Source organism: Neophocaena asiaeorientalis, unplaced genomic scaffold (assembly GCF_003031525.2).
Source record: "Neophocaena asiaeorientalis asiaeorientalis breed wild unplaced genomic scaffold, Neophocaena_asiaeorientalis_V1.1 scaffold1543, whole genome shotgun sequence".
Taxonomy (NCBI): Eukaryota; Metazoa; Chordata; class Mammalia; order Artiodactyla; family Phocoenidae; genus Neophocaena; species Neophocaena asiaeorientalis.
In genome coordinates, this window is record NW_020173976.1 from 1 (window position 1) to 10724 (window position 10724).

At 39.2% G+C, this 10724-nt stretch overlaps 1 long non-coding RNA gene across 1 annotated transcript; it reads left to right on the plus strand.

Moving 5' to 3' along the window:
* The first annotated feature begins 28 nt into the window (after positions 1-28).
* On the plus strand, positions 29-2272 carry LOC112405049 (uncharacterized). The gene is made up of 2 exons (XR_003004258.1): positions 29-107; positions 1748-2272. It is a non-coding gene; the product is annotated as an uncharacterized LOC112405049 (long non-coding RNA).
* The last annotated feature ends 8452 nt before the right edge of the window (positions 2273-10724 follow it).

The following is a 10724-nucleotide window of genomic DNA, read 5'->3' on the forward strand; positions in this document are numbered from 1 at the left end:
AGACATTTGTTAGTGCATAGTATTTCAAAAGTGAAACTTAAGTGTTTCTCTTTTTCTTTCTCCATTTTCTTTTCTGTAGATCGAGACCAGTAACCAGCATCATGGAGGTAAGTTTCTAATCTTAAGAAAATCTTTCTTTTATAAAGTTATTTATTTTTGGCTGTGTTGGGTGTTTGTTGCTGCGTGCGGGCTTTCTCTAGTTGCAGCGAGCGGGGGCTACTGTTTGTTGTGGTGGGCTGGCTTCTTATTGTGGTGGCTTCTCTTGTTGCGGAGCACGGGCCTAGGCACGCCAGCTTCAGTAGTTGTGGCATGTAGGCTCAGTAGTTGTGGCTCGCGGGCTCTAGAGCACAGGCTCAGTAGTTGTGGTGCACAGGTTTAGTTGCTGTGCGGCATGTGGGATCTTCCTAGACCAGGGCTTAAACCTGTGTCCCCTGCATTGGCAGGCGGATTCTTAACTACTGCGCCACCAGGGAAGCCCCAGAAAATCTTTTTTTAATGTCACTATCCTGGGGACTGTTATAGACAGCTCTCATATGATAACCCTCACTGTCTGGAGGACATTCATCAGGGTAGCAATTTAACAGGCAGAGAAGAACCCCATGGGGTCACATTCCCTTCTCCTGTGGGGTGGCATGAGGAAGGCATGTGACCCTGGGTGTGGCTCTGCCAGCATCACTGACCCTTTAAAGGGAGGACAGAAGAGCTACAGGTGTGCTGTGACAGGACAGAGGCTGCGGTTACCCACAGCACCTTCAAGGGTTTGCTCTTTCTTCTGCCATTTCTGCCTTGGGCATCTCTGTGCCTTCAAAAGTGAACCGTCCCTTCCTTTGCATGGCAGTTGGTTTGTTATTCAGCCAGAAGGGAAGAGTGACATGGTTCTGCAGATGCATCATTCCTGAGTGTGTGGGCGCTGTGGTTGCCTCTAGAAGCTCCCAGTCCAATAGAGGACAGAAATGGAAACAGATTGTTGTAACCTAATGTAAAGCTACTATAACAGACGTATCTTTTTTTTTTTTTAACATCTTTATTGCAGTATAATTGCTTTACAATGTTGTGTTAGTTTCTGCTGTATAACAAAGTGAATCAGCTATACGTACACATATATCCGCATATCACCTCCCGCTTGCATCTCCCTCCCACTCTCCCTATCCCAGCCCTCTAGGTGGACACAAAGCACTGAGCTGATTTCCCTGTGCTATGCGGCTGCTTCCCACTAGCTATGTATTTTAAATTTGGTAGTATATATATGTCCATGCCACTCTCTCACTTTGTAACAGATGTATTTTGCAAGTACCTCTAGCGGCATGAAACAGGGAGCAATTGGACTTCTCTGCATCTTCAGTTGGAGGCCAGAGGCAGATAATCCAGCTTTTCTGGGAAATTTTACTCCACAGGGTATCTTGGCACTGAAAACCTATTCAAATTTCCTGTTACACTGTAGGACAGGGAAGGTAATTTTCGAGAGCATGAGAGAGTTTGGGTGACCTGCCCAGAGTCACACAGTTACTAAATGGTAGAGCCAGGATCTGAACTATAGTACCAGCATTCTTTCCTCTAAGGTTGTGGGGGAACCAGTGGGATAAACTAGTAGGATATGCTCTTTTAATGGATCTGGAGAATTGCCTGCAGCTATTACTTTTACCAACAGTGATTTATATAGCACAGGTTAGGTAAATTTTGGTAGTGCTATCTGTAATCCAAATAAAGTAAATGTATTTGCTAATACTCCTTTTTTTCTTTTTTTCAGGTTTGAAGATGCCTCATTTGGATTGGACTAATTCCAAATTCTGTTTTCTTGCTTTTTAATACTGATACGCTTTTATGCTTTATGGAAATAAATCAGAAGTTATATTGATGTTACCACAAATATCATCTTCTTTATAATTCTACCTAGGGCGCTACGTCTCCACGTTTGACCTGTCTTGGCATGTAGTTGTAGTTGGGGTGCTGGCAGCTTAGAGGTGGGGAGAAAAGAACTCTCATGTTCAGCATCAACATCTTGGTCAAATTTAAAGTCTTTATTGTCTTTTGCACACAAAACTAGGTAGTAAGATAACTATGCATATTTAGAGTAAACCTCCAATTTGTAATGTTTCTTAGAATTTTGGAAAATTTTTGGAAAGATAATTGTCAGAATTATTGGAAATTTGTTATAGCGGATGACATTTTGTCATATGAAATCATATTTACTTAACATCTGTTAGTATGAGACATGGTTGTACCTGTTTTTATGTTATTTTGTTTCACTAATTAAAATGCTGGTAAAACTTGATGTGTTTAGTACTTATATATCACTCCTCTTCTAACCCCTTTGTTCAAACAGGGAAATGATCTTCAAATATCACTTGGAAAAGAGTGTGAACTCCTGATGTATAGGGTTTGGCTCACAGTGGAAGGGGCATCAGTGATCTGCATTTTACGAATGAGGAACAGCATCTGCAAGAAGTTAAATGACTTAGGGTGACACAGCTATCTGCTGGAAGACCTGGCTTCTGTCTTTTCACCAGAATTCTGTTCCCTGGGCTAAGAAATGAGGACTGTGCGGACTTTAAGAGGGAGCAAAAATATCTGGAGGATTTCTTATTTTAGCAAGCAATATACCTAAATGAAAAATACTAGATTAAAAAATTTCAAGGCATAATTTATACTTGATGACCAGCTTTGTGCATTTAAAAAAATTTGACCATGAATTTGAGTGAGTTAGTGCTAGGTACTGACGAGATGAATAAGACATAACACTGCTCTCAAATTGCCTTAGTGGAGGGCTAGATATGCGCTTGAACAATTAAAATATATCCTGATAAAGAGTATAGCATAGTTATGCCCAAAAAACTAGGTGATAGGAAAATGTGTTCAGGGAACAAAAATCCTTAGGTAGATTGTACAGTAGCTCTGTTTTTATTTCTTAAGGAACTTCCATACTGTTTTCCATAGTGGCTGTACCAATTTACATTCCCACCAACAGTGCACCAACTGTGCTCCCTTTTCTCCAATATTTATCTATATTTCTGCCTAACTAACTTCCAATATGCAGAAACAAAAACTTTAGGTAAGTGTTAAGGAAGGCATTTGCTTGTGCTGAGACTTACTGGGTAGTGGTTCTTCCAATTGGTAAATGGAGCCTGAGGTAAGGAGGTAAAATTATAAGACGTATGGAGCTATGACAGGTGTGGATAATTCCAACCAGTGGAGCAAGGGTACCTGGGTGAAGACTTGTAGGAACTCAGCTGAGCAGATTGAGGGGTGTCTTATTTAGACTGGTAACTCTCCACCCTCGATGCACATTAGAATCACCTGTGGAACTTAATAAAAAATACCAGCTCTAAAAAATAAAGTCTATTAAAAAAAACCAAAAATGCCAGCTTTCCAGGCACCAATCCAGAGCAACTAAATCACATGGAGCCCAGATATCAGTATTATTATTAGTTTTTTTTCCTTTTAATTAAGACCTTATGTTTTTAGAGTGGTTTTAGGTTCACAGCAGAATTGAGGGGAAGGTGCAGGTATTTCACATCTACCCCCTGCTCCCACACATGCATAGCCTCCCCCATTATCAACATCCCCCACTAGAGTGGTATATTTGTTACAACTGATGAACCTACACTGACACATCATAATCAACAAGGTCCATAATTTAAGGTTGCTCTTGGTGTTTTGTTCTGTAGGTATATACTATGTATAATGACATGTATCCATCATTATACTGCCCTAAAATTCCTATGTGCTCGGCCTTTTAATTTCTCCCACCCCTGGCAATCACTGATCTTTTTACTGTCTCCATAGTTTTCCTTATCCAGAATCATACAGTATGTAGCTTTATCATGCTGACTTTTTTAATTTTAAAAAATTTTTATTTTTTTAAAATTTATTTATTTATTGGCTGCATTGGGTCTTCGTTGCTGTGCGCAGGCTTTCTCTAGCTGTGGCGGGGGGGGCGCTACTCTTCATTGAGGTGCGTGGGCTTCTCATTGCGATGGCTTCTCTTGTGGAGCACGGGCTCTAGGCACACGGGCTTCAGTAGTTGTGGCACATGGGCTTAGTTGCTCCACGGTATGTGGGATCTTCCCAGACCAGGGCTCAAACCTGTGTCCCTTGCATTGGCAGGTGGATTCCTAACCACTGCACCTCCAGGGAAGTCCCTCATATTGACTTCTTTCACGTAGTTATATGCATTTAAAGTTCCTCCATGTCTTTTCATGACTTTATAACTCATCTTTTAGCTTTGAATAATATTCCATTGTCTGGATGTACCACAGTCTATCCATTCACCTACTGAAGTACATCTTGGTTTATTCCAAATTTTGTCAATTATGGATAAAGCTGCTATAAATGGCACGTGCAGATTTTTGTGGACATAAGTTTTCACAGTATTGTTTGTTTAAGGTTTTGAATAGTTCTTATCTGCAGCCAAGGTTGAGACCTATTGGGTTAAATCATAAAGGACTTTTTGTTCCATGTCACTCAACAGAACAATTTTGTGAAAAGCTGCTTTGCTGGCTAATGGTTCAGTGTAATGCCCCTTTGGAGCATGGCTTAGTCCCCCATTTCAGAAGAAGAGGTTGATCAAAGAGGAGAGATATTGGAGCTTAATTAAGCTTATTAAATATAACTGTGCAATGCAAATTAAAAAGTCTCAATTTCAGTAATAAAGAATTAGATCTTATATACTGACATGGAAGAAGAACCGTGCTATATTGCTGAAACAAAAAGCAGTTTCTAGAAAATCTATATTGGAAGCCATTATATACAAGCACATGCATTTTATATTTGTATCACACACCATAGCAGGTCTGGTAGGCAATGCCCTGAATAGTTGTTACCCAAGGCATGGATGAGGGGTAAATAAAGAAGAGAAAGCTGACTAGTGTGTTGGAAAATCAATTTGCTAAAATCCATTTTCCTTGGTGTCAGTTGGTGTTTTTCTGAAACCATATGTATTGGGGGGAAGGAGGAGGGATTTTGGGGTGGGATGAGAGTGGAGGAGTAGAGGGGAAATGGCAGGGTCAGACCCTGAGCAGTGGTGTTTCCCTCCTGCTCACCATGGCCAACAATAGAGCCTGTGTCTTGCTCTTCTAAACACTGGGGGATGTGGCAGCTGAGCCAACTACCACCTACCATGGCCTGGCCAGATGGAAGGAGGGTGGAACCCACAATACTCTACCATTCTCCCAGGCAGAGGGCTGGTCTCACCCCAGGCTGTGCTGATGAAAGGGCCCAAAGAAGCTGTCTCTCAGTTTGGGGCAAATTGATTATTTGAAGAATTATTTGGCTAACTGATATATAACATTTTTCTTTTAGGAAATTGATTTTATAATTGTTCTAAAATTGTCTCCCTCATCAAATAGTGAAAATAAAGAAAAAAAATATCATAAACTCCTGTAATCTCTTATAACAGGATTACCACCTTTTGGACTCCACTGGATTCTCTCAATGTGTACCCATCACTCTCCATTTTATGTTATGGCTATTTTTAAAATTTAACCTTTGGTAAATAGTTCTCCTTGAATGTCCTTATAATTCCCCATTTAGAAAAATTTAGAAAGATCCAAGAAACTAGAGAAAGACAGCATATGATTGGATGCAGGTTCTAGAACTGCAGAGACAGCCTGAGGGGACCCCCTACCTTAACTGACCAAAGCAAGCAATAGTGAGAAAAAGCTTTAGGGTGGGACCCATGGCTTAAGGCAATTCACCAAGGTAAAGGGAGAAAAAACACACCTGGAAGAGAGAGTCTAAAGAAATTCAGAAATGTGAGTTCGAATGCATCAATTTTAACCTGGAACTGCTCTGCTAATCCAAAGACCTACAAGGAAACATCAAGAGATGAGACTGTGACTGTAACTTAGTGGTTTGTATATTCCTCAAGAATGGTGCTCAGATCTTGGCAACTGTGGTGCTCATCCTGCTCATCCCCCATTTCAGAGCATCAGCGTTTGCCATCTCAGGCACTCCAAGCTGAGGTGCTACCTCTGACCCCATTTTTATATAGATTTAAAACAAACTACATTAAACTTTAACTTTTTTTCTCAACCTCTCTAAGCACATACACCAACAAGAAAAGGTCCAAAAATGTATCCAACAACCTCTTAACAATGTTTACCTGGGGGTAGGGGCTAAGATTTCAGGAGAAGATGGAGGGAGACTTTTAAAATATAATTCCACATACTTCTATATGATCTGAATTTTTACATCTTTTATTATTTGAGTGTATGCTCATTATTTTTAAAAATAGAAAGTTTGTATAGGCAGAAAAAAAACTTGTTAATCCCACCACCCAGAGATGATCACTTATCAGTGTTCATTTTGGTGTGGTTAGCTTTTCAGGAGATTTAAATTTTTGTTCTATCATTTAAAAAATGGTCATTATTATTATGTTTATTTAAAAATTGTTTGAAATAATAATTTTTATATCTCACTTTTTTTTCACTGTCCCAAATGAAAACATGGCATAAAAGGAAACAATACAGAGAACTGGCAAATGTTCTTTTCTAGTTTTTGTCAACAACTACTCTCCCAATATGTTTGGGCTTGTTGCTTTTTACTTATATTTCTTATGTTGTAAACTCTTGAGGTAAAACTCAAAGCCTTTCTTTAATAAAAATGAGTATTTTGTCTGCGATGTAGCCATCAAGATTTTAGGGCCAAAAATTAGCCTTATCTTTCCTTGAATTCTAGGCTTTTACAAAAAAAAATTGAAGACTAAAATTTGGGTCCCAGTTATATTAAGAAATAAAGTATCTGTGAGTACCTTAGCTGGAAACTTTATGCATTAAAAACTATTCTGGGGCTTCCCTGGTGGCGCAGTGGTTGAGCGTCCGCCTGCTGATGCAGGGGACACGGGTTAGTGCCCCGGTCCGGGAAGATCCCACATGCTGCGGAGCTGCTGGGCCCGTGAGCCATGGCCGCTGAGCCTGCGCGTCCGGAGCCTGTGCTCTGCAATGGGAGAGGCCACAACAGTGAGAGGCCCGTGTACCGCAAAAAAAAAAAACCCCACTATTCTGATACTTTAGAGAGCATAAGAAGGGCTAACAGAAAAAAAAACAACTAGTAAATACAATTAAAAACCACAGTTTGATCATGTATCAAGTACTTATTATGCACTAAATTCAACACAACTTCTCTCATTAATTGGATACAGTTATTCATCTTCTTCGGTCCTCCACAACATAGATGATTAAAAAGTCTACAAAACTAAGGAGATATTTATAACTCTATAGCACAGAGGCCCAACTAAAGACCGCAGTGATGTGCAGCCTTCCCCTCCCCCATGGCCCACTTCCTCTTTTTACTGTTTTCACTTAGAAAAAACAGAGAGGACTCTTGATGCCACACAATGCCATACTGTTATTTGAAGTGGGTTTTTTGGTATGCTAAGCGATCTACAACTTTGCATACCATTTTCATCATCTGAAGAGTCAGTAAATGTCTTAGGTTGAGTTCTTGTAGAAGCAGGCCCTGAGCCACTGGATGTAAGTGATTTAGTATTAAGAAAGGGCTTCCATGCAGAGAGTTCCATACAGGACAAACCCAAGGAGAAACATGCCGAGACACAGAGTAATCAAACTGGCAAAAATTAAAGACAAAGAAAAATTATTGAAAGCAACAAGGGAAAAATGACAAATAACATACAAGGGAACTCCAATAAGGTTAACAGCTGATTTCTCAGCAGAAACTCTACAAGCCAGAAGGGAGTGGCATGATATACTTAAAGTGATGAAAGGGAAGAAGCTACAAGCAAGATTGCTCTACCCGGCAAGGATCTCATTCAGATTCGGTGGAGAAATCAAAAGCTTTACAGACAAGCAAAAGCTAAGAGAATTCAGCACCACCAAACCAACTCTACAACAAATGCTAAAGGAACTTATCTAAGTGGGAAACACAAAAGAAGAAAAGGACCTACAAAAACCAACCTAAAACAATTAAGAAAATGGTCATAGGAACATACATATCGAAAATTACCTTAAACGTAAATGGATTAAACGCTCCAACCAAAAGACACAGACTGGCTGAATGGATACAAAAACAAGATAAACGGGTTCATGCCCCGGTCCGGGAAGATCCCATATGACGCGGACTGGCTGGGCCCGTGAGCCATGGCCTCTGAGCCTGTGCGTCCAGAGCCTGTGCTCCACAAAGGAAGAGGCCACAGCAGTGAGAGATCCGCATACCACACACACACACACACACACACACACACATACACACAAATCTTCCAACAAACAAAAGCCCAGGACCAGATGGCTTCACAGGCTAATTCTTTCAAACATTTAGAAAAGAGCTAACACCTATCCTTCCCAAACTCTTGCAAAATATAGCAGAGGGAGGAACACTCCCAAACTCATTCTACGAGGCAACAATCACCCTGACACCAAAACGAGACAAGGATTTCACAAAGAAAGAAAACTACAGGTCAGTATCACTGACGAACATAGATGCAAAAATCCTCAACAAAATACTAGCAAACAGAATCCAACAGCACATTAAAAAGACCATACACCATGATCAAGTGGGGTTTACTCCAGGAATGCAAGGATTCTTCAATATACGCAAATCAATCAATGTGATACACCATATTAACAAACTGAAGGATAAAATCCATATGATAATCTCAATAATCACAAATCAAGCCTCAGTAAATTTAAGAAAATTGAAATCATATCAAGCATCTTTTATGACCAGAACGCTACGAGATTAGAATCAATTTCAGGGAAAAAACGTAAAAAACACAAACACATGGAGGATAAATAATACATTACTAAATAACCAAGAGATCAATGAAGAAATCAAACAGGAAATCAAAAAATACCTGGAGACAAATGACAATGAAAACATGACAATCCAAAACCTACGGGATGCAGCAAAAGCAGTTCCAAGAGGGAATTTTATAGCTATACAAGCCTACCTCAAGAAACAAGAAAAATCTCAAGTAAACAATCTAACCTTACACCTAAAGGAACTAGAGAAAGAAGAACAAACAAAACCCAAAGTTAGCAGAAGGAAAGAAATCATAAAGATCAGAGCAAAAATAAATGAAATAGAAACAAAGAAAACAATAGCAAAGATCAATAAAACTAAAAGGTGGTTCTTTGAGAAGATAAACAAATTGATAAAACATTAGCCAGACTCATCAAGAAAAAAAGGGAGAGGACTCAAATCAATAAAATTAGAAATGAAAAAGGAGAAGTTACAACAGACACCGCAGAAATACAAAGCCTCCTAAGGCACTACTACAAGTAACTCTATGCCAATAAAATGGACATCCTGGAAGAAACAGACGAATTCTTAGAAAGGTATAATCTTCCAAGACTGAACCAGGAAGAAATAGAAAATATGAACAGACCAATCACAAGTAATGAAATTGAAACTGTAATTAAAAATCTTCCAACAAACAAAAGTCCAGGACCAGATGGCTTCACAGGTGAATTCTATCAAACATTTAGAGAAGAGCTAACACCCATCATTCTCAAACTCTTCCAAAAAATTGCAGAGGAAGGAACACTCCCAAACTCATTCTGTGAGGCCACCATCACCCTGATACCAAAACCAGACAAAGATACCACAAAAAAAGAAAATTACAGACCAATATCACTGATGAACATAGATGCAAAAATCCTCAACAAAATACTAGCAAACAGAATCCAGAAACACATTAAAAGGATCATACACCATGATCAAGTGGGATTTATCCCAGGAATGCAAGGATTCTTCAATATATGTAAATCAATCAGTGTGATACACCATATTAACAAACTGAAGAATAAAAACCATATGATCATCTCAATAGATGCAGAAAAAGCTTTCGACAAAATTCAGCACCCATTTATGATATAAACTCTTAAGAAAGTAGGCATAGAGGGAACTTACCTCAACATAATAAAGGCCATATACGACAAACCCACAGCAAACATCATTCTCAATGGTGAAAAACTGAAAGCCTTTCCTCTAAGATCAGGAACAACAGAAGGATGTCCACTCTCACCACTATTGTTCAACATAGTTTTGGAAGTCCCAGCCACGGCAATCAGAGAAGAAAAAGAAATAAAAGGGATACAAACTGGAAAAGAAGAAGTAAAACTGTCACTGTTTGCAGATGACATAATACTATACATAGAGAATCCTAAAGATGACACCAGAAAACTACTAGAGCTAATCAATGAATTTGGTAAAGTTGCAGTATACAAAATTAATGCACAGAAGTCTCTTGCATTCCTATACACTAATGATGAAAAATCTGAAAGAGAAATTAAGGAAACACCCCCATTTATCACTGCAACAAAAAGAATAAAATACCTAGGAATAAACCTACCTAGGGAGACAAAAGACCTGTATGCAGAAAACTATAAGACACTGATGAAAGAAATTAAAGATGATACCAACAGATGGAGATATATACCATGTTCTTGGATTGGAAGAATCAATATTGTGAAAATGACTATACTACCCAAAGCAATCTATAGATTCAGTACAATCCCTATCAAATTACCAATGGCATTTTTTACAGAACTAGAACAAAAAATCTTAAAATTTGTATGGAGACACCAAAGACCCCGAATAGCCAAAGCAGTCTTGAGGGAAAAAAACGGAGCTGGAGGAATCAGACTCACTGAGTTCAGGCTATACTACAAAGCTACAGTAATCAAGACAATATGGTACTGGCACAAAAACAGCAACATAGATCAATGGAACAAGATAGAAAGCCTGAAGATAAACCCATGCACCTATGG